The sequence below is a fragment of the Arachis duranensis genome, chromosome 4, assembly GCF_000817695.3.
Source record: "Arachis duranensis cultivar V14167 chromosome 4, aradu.V14167.gnm2.J7QH, whole genome shotgun sequence".
NCBI classification, from domain to species: domain Eukaryota; kingdom Viridiplantae; phylum Streptophyta; class Magnoliopsida; order Fabales; family Fabaceae; genus Arachis; species Arachis duranensis.
This window is the reverse complement of record NC_029775.3, coordinates 85,905,950-85,918,567: the sequence shown is the minus strand read 5'-3', so window position 1 is coordinate 85,918,567 and position 12,618 is coordinate 85,905,950. Positions and strand designations below refer to the sequence as shown.

At 32.4% G+C, this 12,618-nt stretch overlaps 1 long non-coding RNA gene across 1 annotated transcript in view; it reads right to left on the bottom strand.

The window, feature by feature from the left end:
* Positions 1–7,606, bottom strand: part of LOC107484832 (uncharacterized) — a 12,165-nt gene extending 4,559 nt beyond the window's left edge. Inside the window, exons 1-2 of the long non-coding RNA XR_002374162.2 lie at positions 7,121–7,606; positions 6,673–6,812 (exon numbers count right to left, since the gene is read on the bottom strand). This is a non-coding gene — a long non-coding RNA (uncharacterized LOC107484832). The remainder of the gene's footprint in view (positions 1–6,672; positions 6,813–7,120) is intronic.
* Between the last annotated feature and the right edge of the window lie 5,012 nt (positions 7,607–12,618).

Below are 12,618 nucleotides of genomic sequence, written 5' to 3'. Positions count from 1 at the left end.
GCGCCACCCGTCGCGCCGCTCGTCTCTGTTCTCTCATCACTGCTGCTCATCACCTGTTCATCACTGCTGGTTCGTACGTGTTTCATCTTCTCTGCTCCTGTTTTTTTCTTTTCTCTCTTCCCTGCTGCCCCTTCTTTATCAATAATCAGTGTTAAACTTCTCTTCTTCCATTTTTTTCCATTCAGTATACTATGTCCACTTCTAGACAAGCCCTTAATTCTAATGCCCCTACCCCTGCCTCTGCTGGTCCTATTGTTGGTGCTGCTCCTGTTGATGTTTATTTGCTAAATTTGCTGCTCTATTTGATATATTAATTGGATGTTTTATGACTAGAAAGTTGCTTATATAGATAGATTTTATAGTTTATTATATTTGCAATTTTTTTGTATGTTTTTTTGTACATATATGTGTATTTTTTAGGTAATCCGCCATTTCTGCCATTTTCCGCAACGCCATCCGCTATAACTTTATGGCGGATTTTTGGCTCACCGCCATGAGCCGCCATCCGCAACCAAAAACTATGATCATTACAGAATTAGTTATAGATTTTCAAAGTTTCTAACTTCATTAAAAATAATGCAGAAAATCAGATCCAACGATTTAACTTTGAAATATTGTAACTAATGTTCCAGTTAATACGAAATCTTTAAAATTGAATCTTAATAATTACACTTAATGTAGTTTACTTAACTCTTACTCTCTTATAATTTCAATCACTATTAAATTACTTATTCACCTTTAAAGTTGTCGTCTAATTTCAAAACTCAGATTTTCAGCAATCAGTTCAACATTTTAAGATTCAGCCCTCCAAATATTCTCTAAAACCCAACTCCAATCAATCACCAACTAAGTCCGTTACAATAATCAAATAACTAGTTCAACAGCAACAATTTCAATTTAATCCATCAAAATACAGAATTTACAACAATCTCTCTTCAAACCACTCATAGTCCACGCATAATCAATCTCATAAAATCAAAATTTCAATCACAATTTCAGTCACAATTCAACATTCATATAATCAATCAATTATTCATTATAATTAAACCTACTTGCAATTATCCAGTAAACTTTGCGGGCATTTTTAAATTAAAATCGTTTAAGTTAAACCCCCTACTTCGATATCGCAATTAAATGAAACCGGAGGCGAAGTTATTGCAAGACCGCTGGCTAGGCCACTACTAACCACTCAACAAATTCAACCGAGATAGCGGCAGCCTTGTGTTTTAACACAATCAGGACATCAGCAGCGTTAGCTCTCACAACCATAGTTGCAGCAAAATAGAGGATCCAAATTGGATAGGAATTAAAAGTAGGATCCAAATTGGATAGGAATTAAAAGTAATTATTGTCCTCGGGATTTCAAAACAAGGTATATACCATAATCGACTCAGAACAAGCATAGCAGTGACAATAAAATGTGTAAATAGACCGTAATCAAGGAAAAGATCAATTCAGAATTAAAGAAGTAGCATTGGACTCACAACAACTAACAAATTTGTAATAGCATCAATGCTAGTATTCCAGATGATTGCAGTAGAGAAACAGGTGAAGTAAAGGGGTTGAACTAAATTAAAGATATATGCTACCATGAGTAAAATAGGAACGTAGCAGAGAAACAAAATTTAAAACAGAACAAGGGTGAAAGGGGTTACGGTTTTGAAAATGAAAGAATTGGAACCGGAACGGCGATGGCGATGGGTTTGGCGGCAGCAGCAGCCACGAAGAGGCACGAAGGCGACGGTAGTGGCTCCGGCGGCTTGCCCTACAGTAACAGTGTTACCCTCCTTCCAATCACTCTCTTCTTTAGTGTTCTTCCTCTTCTCTGGCTCGCTCTCTTTTTGCTCGTGACAGGGCGATCTCGACGACAGCAGGCTCAAGGCGACGGCTCCACGGTAGTGAGCTGGGCGGCACTCTCTTCTCCCTCTCCTTCCTTTCTTCTTCCCCAATTCCCCCTTCTTCTCTCTTCTGTAATATGTATTGTGTGTGTATGTGGTAGGAGTTTAACCGTGAATGAGTGGTGAGGAAACAATAAGAGTGGCCCAATAACTAATAAACGAGGGTGGAGTAAGTGTGTGAGTGCGTAATTGGTTAGGGAGTATAGGTATTAGATAATAACAGTACGTATGGAATAAGAAATATAGGACTGGGTTAGACTAAAATATGTACAAATAACATGAATTCTATAAAATATTCAAGATAGTATAACATTTTAAGATTCAAACATAGTATTATGAAAATTACTTTTGAAACACAGAATTTTATTTATTAATTTATCAATGAGCTCAAATAATTATTTTTAATTTAAATTATAAAATGAACATATTAATCACATTTTATAAAATTCAACCCAAAATAACAATTACCTAAACTAAATTATGTGATACTTTCATTACTAAATTTTATTTTCAAATCATATGAAATTACCAATTATAAAAATTACATAAGAATATTAATTAACTTAACTCTTAATATTAATAAAACTAATTTAATTACTTTTAATAGATTAGTTTATAAGATAAGAGTTCAAATTAATAAAATAAGTCATAACTTTTTCATAATAAAAATTACTTAAATTAAATTGTATAATTCTTTTTTATTTTTTAATTACTAAAATTATACAAAATATTTAATTATAATAAAATTACTTAAGAATATTAATTGATTCAAAATAAATCTATCTCCAAATCTATTTCATTATTTCTAATAGAATAATTTTTAAAATTATAAAGTTTAAACTCAATAAGATAAAATCACAATTTATTCATATTTAGATTTTTAAAAATGCGAGATGTTACATTATATCCACCTTATAAAAATTTTTGTTCTCGAAAATTCATATAAGATGGAGAAAAGATTTATATGCACATCCCCTCTTGAATATTTTAAAGATGCTAAGAAAATCATATTACATAAACATAGAAGAAAATATATTAGGTGATGCAAAAGTTGATAAAAATAACTTGATGTAAACCAAATTTCAAAATCCAAAATCAAGTAGGCATAATATTCGTTTAGAACTTTTAACAAAGTATGATCACTTCCTCTCGTCGCCTTAAAATGCCATAACTCCTTATAACTTCGCACACTTACCAAGTTCACTTTCTGCGCGCACAAATCATGTCCCTAAAAACTAAGACATAGGAAATACTAAATTTGATAGGAGAAGAAAAAACGGCACGAAAGGTTTTTGCGAGAAATCGGAAGAATACTCAAGTTCGCAGTTGGACAAGGATGGTATTTCGCAAGGATTTGAAAGAATATGTGAGATCATCAACAAACAAGGATGTATATAAATAATGAAATGTATCGTAACGAGAGTTAATTCAAAAACTTAAGAAAGAATTTTGAATCGAGGAGTTTCGATATGAACATTATTACGAAAAATAGTACAAAAATTTAGAACAACTTCAACTCAAAATAGAGGAAATTAGTTTATCTTTTTCAAAAGAAAATATATAAATCCAACATTTTTCAAAATAACTAAACAAAGTACAAATGTTATGGTATGATCAATCAAATTCAAATTAAAATAAATTGGGTGAAGTTTATTAAATGAAAATTAACTGGAATGAAAACAAAAATCCTACTTCAGAAAGTTTGAGGAATACATAAGTACATAATCAGGTAAATATATATATACGTAAAAATTCAAATTGAAAAAGGATCAAATTATGTTCAAATGAAAAAATCTAAGGTAAAGTATTCTTGTAAAATTAAATAAAGAGTAAGTAGTACTTTTAGAAAGAAGCATGCTTTAACTATATGAAGAAATTATTCATTTCTTGTAGGAAAGTACTTATAAAATTAAAAGTTGTCGAATTCAGAATTCAAATAATGGTTACAATCAGAATTAAACAGAAAAAGAATCAAAATAGAACTATTTTCAAAAGAGATTTCAAAATAAGAATTTCAGGAGAAACTACTAGCATTGATATATTACATCAAAACAATATCAAAGTTTTCATCATTCTTGTAGAGTATAAAGCCAAGGGTTATAACCTAAGCAGGATATGCATAAGTTGTAGAACATGAAATAGGAGAATCAAATCGAATAACTAGTTTGCTACGAATCGCAACTCTTAAGATTTCAAATGGTTCAAGAATCAAGGATTATGTGTTGCGCCAAAATGAATTCAAGATCAAATCAAGAAATACAGGATTTATGAACAGTGTCAAAGTTAAATGTTCCCTGAAGATTCAAACAACAATAAGGAACATAATCAAATAAGGATATATAACAACATATGGTAGAAAAATATCCAAAACACATTCCAAGAAAGAGATCAAGAACTAGAGATTTCAGTGCATTTGATAAGGAAAGAGATAACGTCAAGCACGAATAAAGATCATACGTCGAAACGAAACTAATCTCTACAACTTAATTTCTAACGTTCCCCAAAACCTCATGATTCACATTACCTATCATTTCTACTTTGTTTATGATAATTCATTAGTGTTCCCATATACATAAATCATTAGTATTAAGTTGGCCAAACTTGATACCATTAGATATGCAATGGTAAACTAATAGCGTTAATCATCAGATAGTCATGCATATAAAACATAAACTCGTCATTAGAACATGCCATAAAGTATGACAGACACTCAGAGTATGCAGTGAAGTATAGTCAGTCCACTCCCAAGGCTCTACAGGAAGGACTGCTCTAATACCATATTGTAACATCCCGTCTAGTAAAATACCTTGCTTAAGTAAGGGTATTTCTACTAGTAAGAACATTACGTAACCTTTTTTAGTATTAACTATTTAATTACTGAGTCTTTATAATGATATCACATTTCACTTTTAAGAAAATACTGGAAAATTTTGTTTTTATTCATTAAAGTCTTGTTTCAAAGATTTCCAACAAATAATAATCACATAAATACTATTAATAATAAGTGTTATATAAAAGAAATCAAAAGAAACTTGAATACAACATATCATACCTACCCCTCTGTGTAACAAAATCTCAAGGGACAATAGCGAGGGGACTTTATGAAAGCAATTAAAATCACAAAGAAAGCCTACCAATCGCTTGCATATTCATATTGCGTCTTCAAACTTGTCATTGAAAGGGTAAAAAATTTTAGGGGTGAGAACCAAACCAAAAGTTCTCAGTAGAGGTCGAGAATGCCGTAAAAGTAAAGAATAAAACGCAAATAGTTAAGTTCGTTCAGAGATATTTAAAAGAAAACTATTTTCATTTGCAGTAATCATCGTTCATCTTATGAATCTTTTTAAAAACCAAGACATCCAAAAATCAAATACCTTCTTTAAAAGTATCAGTTAATTATCCAAAATCCTAGACCCATATTTTTCTTTATAAAAATCTTAAAAGTTTTCCTAGATTGTATGAATGATCAACCTGTTCCAAGCATAGGTTCATTAAGTCTATGCTGAACCAATTAGATACTTTATACAGAACTAGACCTCAAATGTACCAGCCACAGCCTCAGGCCCAAACAACTCAATCAATATCCAATTTCTACAATCCAAACAATCAGTTACAAACACAAGTAATGAGGTTCAAACACAATCAAGAGCAATTACATAAAGTATAGCAATTAGTAGTTAAACAGATTCATTCACATAGGCAAACCAATTACAATATGCGCATCCAAACAATGTCACATAGATGCATATGATGAATGTCTAGTCCTAGTACAGGCCATGAGCTCATGTGTCGGTTAGCTGCCCGTAATCCCGACATTTATCCGGTCACGAGTCCACGATTTCCCGGATACGATCTTTTGTTCCTAATAAATGCGCATATAATAATAGCTGCTCTCTTGAGACAGCCTTTGCTTTTTACTCGCAGGAAAATATATATACTCTGCTCTGCTCTGGAGAACGGAAAATAGCTGTAGGTATATTAGATTCCCTACAAAACTCTGGGTCGCTACAAGCAACAATCATACAAACAAGTATCTCTTTGCTATATTATTCTCTTCTCTTTATCTCTTTACTTTGCTCTGGTTACTCTTTTTTCTATATCTCTTTACTCTGCTCTGATTACTCTTTTCTCTTTTATAATCGTAAATATACAAGCGGAACAAAACCCTCGTCCTTGCCAACAACTTCATAAACCAAATATCTCTTCTCAAAAGAATCATTGAAGTTATTATCATTGAACAAGTCTTAAATATTCATTTTGATTAAGTCCTTATAGTTTCATAAAAAATTTGGATATGATCTCTTCTAAAAATAGGACTTAACCACCATTACAGGTTCCCTTTTTCTCAATATTTCACCAGCCTTTTATTAGCAATTGTTATAACAATATATTCTCAAAACCCAACTCCAATCAACCACCAACTAAGTCCGTTACAATAAACAAATAACCAGTTCAACAGCAACAATTTCAATTTAATCCATCAAAATACAGAATTCTCAATAATCTCTCTTCAACCCACTCATAGTCCACGCATAATCAATCTCATAAAATAAACGCATTCAATCAAAATTCCAATCACAATTTCAGTCACAATTCAACATTCATATAATCAATCAAATATTCACCATTATTAAACCGATTTGCAATTATCCAGTAAACTATGCCGGCATTCTTAAATTAAAATCGTTTAAGTTAAACTCCCTACTTTGATGTCACAATTAAAAGAAATCGGAAGCGAAGTTACGGCGAGACAACTGGCTAGGCCACTACTAACCACTTAACAAATTCAACCGAGATAGCAGCAGTCATGTGTTTTAACACAATCAGGACAGCAGCAGTGTTAGCTCTCACATAACCATAGTTGCAGCAACATAGAGGTTCCAAATTGGATAGGAATTAAAAGTAATCACTGTCCTGGGAATTTTAAAACAAGGTATATACCATAATCGACTCAGAACAAGTATAGCAGTGACAATAAAATGTGTAAATAGACCGTAATCAAGAAAAAGATCAATCCAAAATTAAAGAAGTAGCATCGGACTCATCGACAGCAACTTTAACAGATTCGTAATAGCATCAATGCCAGTATTCCAGATGATTGCAGTAGAGAAATAGGTGAAGCAAAGGGGCTGAACTAAATTAAAGATATATGCTACCATAAGTAAAACAGGAACATAGCAGAGAAACAAAATTTAAAACAGAACAAGGGTGAAAGAGGTTACGATCTTGAAAATCAAAGAATTGGAACCGGAATGGCGATGGCGATGGGTTTGGCGGCAGCAGCAGCCACGGAGAGGCACGAAGGCGATGGTAGTGGCTCCGGTGGCTTGCCCTACAACAACGGTGTTACCCTCCTTCCCATCAGTCTCTATTCTTCAGCGTTCTTCCTCTTCTCTGGCTCGCTCTCTTCTTGCTCGTGACAGGGCGATCTCGACGACGGTAGGCTCAAGGCGACGGCTCCACGGCAGTGAGCTGGGCGGTGCGCTCTTCTCCCTCTCCTTCCTTTCTTCTTTCCCGATTCCTCCTTTTTCTCTCTTCTATAATATGTATTGTGTGTGTATGTGGTAGGAGTTTAACCGTGAATGAGTGGTGAGGAAACAATAAGAGTGGCCCAGTAACTAATAAACGAGGGTGGAGTACGTGTGTGAGTGCGTAATTGGTCAGGGAGTATACGTATTAGATAATAATAGTACGTATAGAATAAGAAATATAGGACTGGGTTAGAGTAAAATATGTACAAATAACATGAATTTTATAAAATATTCAAGATAGTATAACATTTTAATATTCAAACATAGTATTATGAAAATTACTTCTGAAATACATAGAATTTTATTTATTAATTTATCAATGAGCTCTAATAATTATTTTTAATTTAAATTATAAATGAACATACTAGTCACATTTTATAAAATTTAACCCAAAATACAATTACCTAAACTAAATTATATGATACTTTTATTACTAAATTTTATTTTCAAATCATATGAAATTACCAATTATAAAAATTACATAAGAATATTAATTAACTTAACTCCAAATATTAATAAAACTAATTTAATTTCTCTTAATAGATTAGTATATAAATTTTAAAGTTTAAACTTAATAAGATAAATTCGTAACATCCCGTATTTTTTAAAATCTGAATACAAATAAATTATAATTTTATCCTATTAAATTTTAACTTTATAATTCTAGAAATTATTCTATTAGAAATAATTAAATAGATTCGGAGATAATTTTATTTTGAAAATCAATTAATATTCTTAAGTAATTTTATTATAATGAAATATTTTGTATAATTTTAATAATTAAAAAATAAGAAAGAATTGTACAATTTAATTTAAATAATTTTTATTCTGAAAAAGTTATGACTTATTTTATTAATTTGATATCTTATTTTATAAATTAATCAATTAAGAGTAATTAAATTAGTTTTATTAATATTTGGAGTTAAGTTAATTAATATTCTTGTGTAATTTTTATAATTGGTTATTTCATATGTTTTGAAAGTAAAAATTTTGTGATGGAAGCACTATATAATTTAATTTAAGTAATTTTTATTATGAATAAATTATGGTTTATTTTATTAAATTGAGTTCTTAGAGATTAATTTATTAGGAATGATTAAATAGATTTTTGTAAATACTTTAGGTTTAAGTCAACTAATATTTATATACAACTTTTATTGTAATTAGTTATTTTATATAAATTGAAATTAAAATTATGATGAAAAATTAATGAAAGGTCATATAATTTAATTTAGGTAATTGATATTTCGGGTTTAACCGTATTTTATATAATGTGATTAGTATGTTTACTTTATAATTTAAATTAGAAATAATTATTTGAACTCGTTATTAGATTGATAGATAAAATTTTATGCATTTTAAAAGTAATCTTTATAGTATTATATTTGAGTTCTTAATTGTTATTCTATCATGAATATTTTGTAAAATTGTTATATTACTCGTATATATTTTTTCCTAATTTATCAAATTAAAACCTAATTTAACTTAAAATCACAAATTTCCTAATTGATACCCTAATTTCACAAACTACACACACATACGAAGAAAGGAAAGAAAGGGAACAGGGGGAGCTTGAAGGGGAAACAGAGAACAGAAGGAGAGAGTGACGGAACATAGTAAGAAGCGGGGAAGGAGGATCGCCGCGCTGTGCCGCTCCCTGTGCCGGTTGCCGTCGCTATCGCCAGAGCCAGAGAAGGAGAGAAGCAAAACCACAAAGAGAGAGAGAGAGAGAGAGAGAGAGAGAGAGAGAGAGAGAGAGATATCGACGGAGATGATAATGTTAAACAAACAATATATTCTTTGTTAACAAATGTTAACAAATGAATTTGAGGCGTAGTTATAAAAACTGAGCGCTACCAACTTATCTTCCTAATTATTATCTATTATTTATTATATGAGCCTGATTCATTGTTAAAAGTGTAGTTATTTTGTGAGGTATTCTTTATTTGAAAATGTTTAATCTAACGTTCGGAATTGATAAACAGAATCATTCATTACCAGTTCAAAAATAATAACAAATAAAGCAGTTATAATCAACCACACTTATAAACATCTCAAGCATTTAACAGCGTTCAGTTATCCAGCCTTTATTAGAGTATAGACCTTTAGTTAGAACACCTCTAGATATAGCTAGATAATAATTATATGCATATATATACATACAACATCCCAGACACTGACCTGTTCAAGAAGTTCCTAAGCTGGCACCCAGACTAACCTAGACTCTATGCTCACCTAGTCCCTCTAAACTACAAAAGCATGAAAAAGTATGTTCTAGATCTTCAAAACTCGAGTCAGGTCGAATGTCATCAAAAGGTGGAAGATAGTCTACTACTCCTCTGCACGATCATACATTGCCATAGGACGTCTCACTGGTACTCCGTCCAGTAGCCACATAACAGGAATCTCGTACACAAGATTTAGGTTAAAGTGCAAATACAAACGGTATGCAGGTATTGACTGGTCTCACAGTATACACGTAAACAGAGAACAGGATTCACCCTAGACTCAGAAGACTACCTAGAGTGGAATCCTCTTTGCGAACGGTCGTCAGCAAACTGTGGAAGGGTACTCATACTTCCATCTGAAGGGAGGAGAGAGAGAGAAGGGGTAAGAACTAGGGAGTTATTAGCAGGGCTGGGGTTATTAGTTAAGTTCATTAATTCTGTGTCGTTTAGCAGACAAATAGCAGAATATAGAGAAGCAGTAAACAGAAGATACACATAAATAGAGAAAATAGAGAAAATAAAAAACAGAACACAAACAGAAAAATACAAGAAAATAAAACACAAACACAGAGAATAGAATACAAACAAAGAAAGCATACATTCATAGACCAATCATAACAGAAAAAATGCACAACCAAGTATGATGCATGTTTAGACCTAGTGCAGGTAATGAGCTCATCTGTCGATTACTAACCCGCTCCTGATGTTACCCAGCAACTTTTGTCTGGATAAGGCTTTCCTGTTGGCAATACCCACAGCAAGCACCCTTTGTCTTGTAGGGTATCAACTGCAAACAACCTTTGTCTTGCAGGGCAGCACTTATTAGCCGATTGATGCGTGAGCATCTTTCCTATCTTTTCCTAGTGAATTTGCGTCTAATTTGTTGAGTTTAATAAAGAATTAATTATCTTTTAGCCAATATGGATGCTACTTTGAGTCTTTTGCAATTTTGTTTATTTTAGGTAGCATTCGACTGGATTTGATGGAGTTTCTGTAGCTCAAGAATTAAAGGAGATAGCAGTGAGGAGCAACGCGTACGCGTGACTGACGCGTACTCGTGATTTGGAGCTTTCCATGGCGACGCGTGCGCGTGACTGACGCGTATGCATAATTTGAAGAATTGCACAGCGACGCGTACACGTGACCGACGCATCAGCGTGACTTGCAAAAAAGACCATCGACACGTACACGTGACTGACGCGTACACGTGTCATGCGCCACGTGCAGAAAATGCAGAAACCGCTGGGGTGATTTCTGGGCCCCATTTTAGCACCCAAGTTAGGCGCAGATCCAGTGAATCCAAGTGGTCCCCACGTTACAAGACGCGGAGTAGTTAGCTAATTCTGATTTGAATTCAAATTTGATTTTAAAGTAGGAAAAAGATATTATCTTAATTTGAAATATTAGATTTTAAATTAATTAGGATTGGTTATAAAAAGGGGAGACTTCTCTTCTATTAGGTAGATTCCATTAGGGAGATTCCATTAGGGGATTCTATACTAATTTACATTCCGCATTCTATGAGCAACTAATCCTCCATTGTTAAGGTTAGGAGCTCTATCTATTTGTATGGATTGATTCATTTGCTCTTTCTATTTTAATTTATATTTTGGATTTATATTTAAGATTTGTTTCCGTTCTTTATCTTATGAATTTGGGTGAAACGGAAGTATGACCCTCTTTCTATTTGAGTTCTTGTATAACTTGGAAAAGTTCTATACTTGAATAACAGCTTGAAAACATATTCTCCTAAATTCTAAATTATCTGGATTTAACGGGATACGTGACATATAATCCTTTTATTTTTTGGGTAATTAGAGTTTTGTGGCATATAAACTAGAATTTGATCATGTAGCTTCTAATTGGAATTAATTGACCAAGGAATTGGTAGTTAATAAATTTTAGAGGAGACTAGAAAGGTCTAAGGAATTAAGGTCTAGTCACATATAGTTTGCCATAAATTAAATCTTGCATAATTAAAATAGTTAGTAAGAAAATTTAATATGAAAAAATAGATAACTCTGAAGCCTTAACTGCTTTCTCAATATTTTATTCCCAACTTATTTATTTTTCCTTTTAATATTCTGAGTTTGAATTTAAACCTTTTGAATATCTCAAAACCATTTTCTGCTTGCCTAACTAAGCCAATCAATCAATCATTGTTGCTTGATCCATCAATCCTCGTGGGATCGACCCTTACTCACGTAAGGTATTACTTGGTACGACCCGGTGCACTTGCCGGTTAGTTTGTGGGTTATAAAATACTGCACCAAGTTTTTGGCGCCGTTGCCGGGGATTGATAGTGATTAACAACTATTAGTTGTTTGATTGCTTAGATTAGGCGTTTTGTTTTTATTTTTTTAAATTTTTAAAGAAAATAAAAATAAAAATAAAAAAATATTTTCGAAAAAAATTGAAATAAAAAAAATTAGCACAAATATTTTTCTTATTTTCTGAAAATAAGTTTGGTGTTACCTATTTAATATTTTTTTATATTTTTATTTCTTTACACAGGTTACCTCACTGGGAATTATCTGCACTCTAACGTAGAGATTCTCATTCTTTCTTGTTTTCTGTTTGTTTATGCGCAGGAACAGAGAAAAAGAACATCTTTTAGACTTTGATCATGAACCTAAAAGGACTTTCAGGCGGCGTTTACAACAAGCAAGACTTTACAAGGCTGCAGAATCCACTATGGATCCGACTAATAATGATAATCCCAATGTGGCAAATCCGAATGGGAATGAGCAACAAAGGAGAGTGCTTGGCTCTTACTCTTCTCCTACTACAGATCTTTATGGAAAAAGCATCGTGGTGCCTTCTATTGCTACGAACAACTTTGAGTTGAAGCCTCAACTAGTTATCCTGGTGCAACAAAATTGCCAGTATCATGGTCTTCTCCACGAAGACCCAAATCAATTTATTTCCAGTTTTCTGCAAATTTGTGATACTGTGAAGACA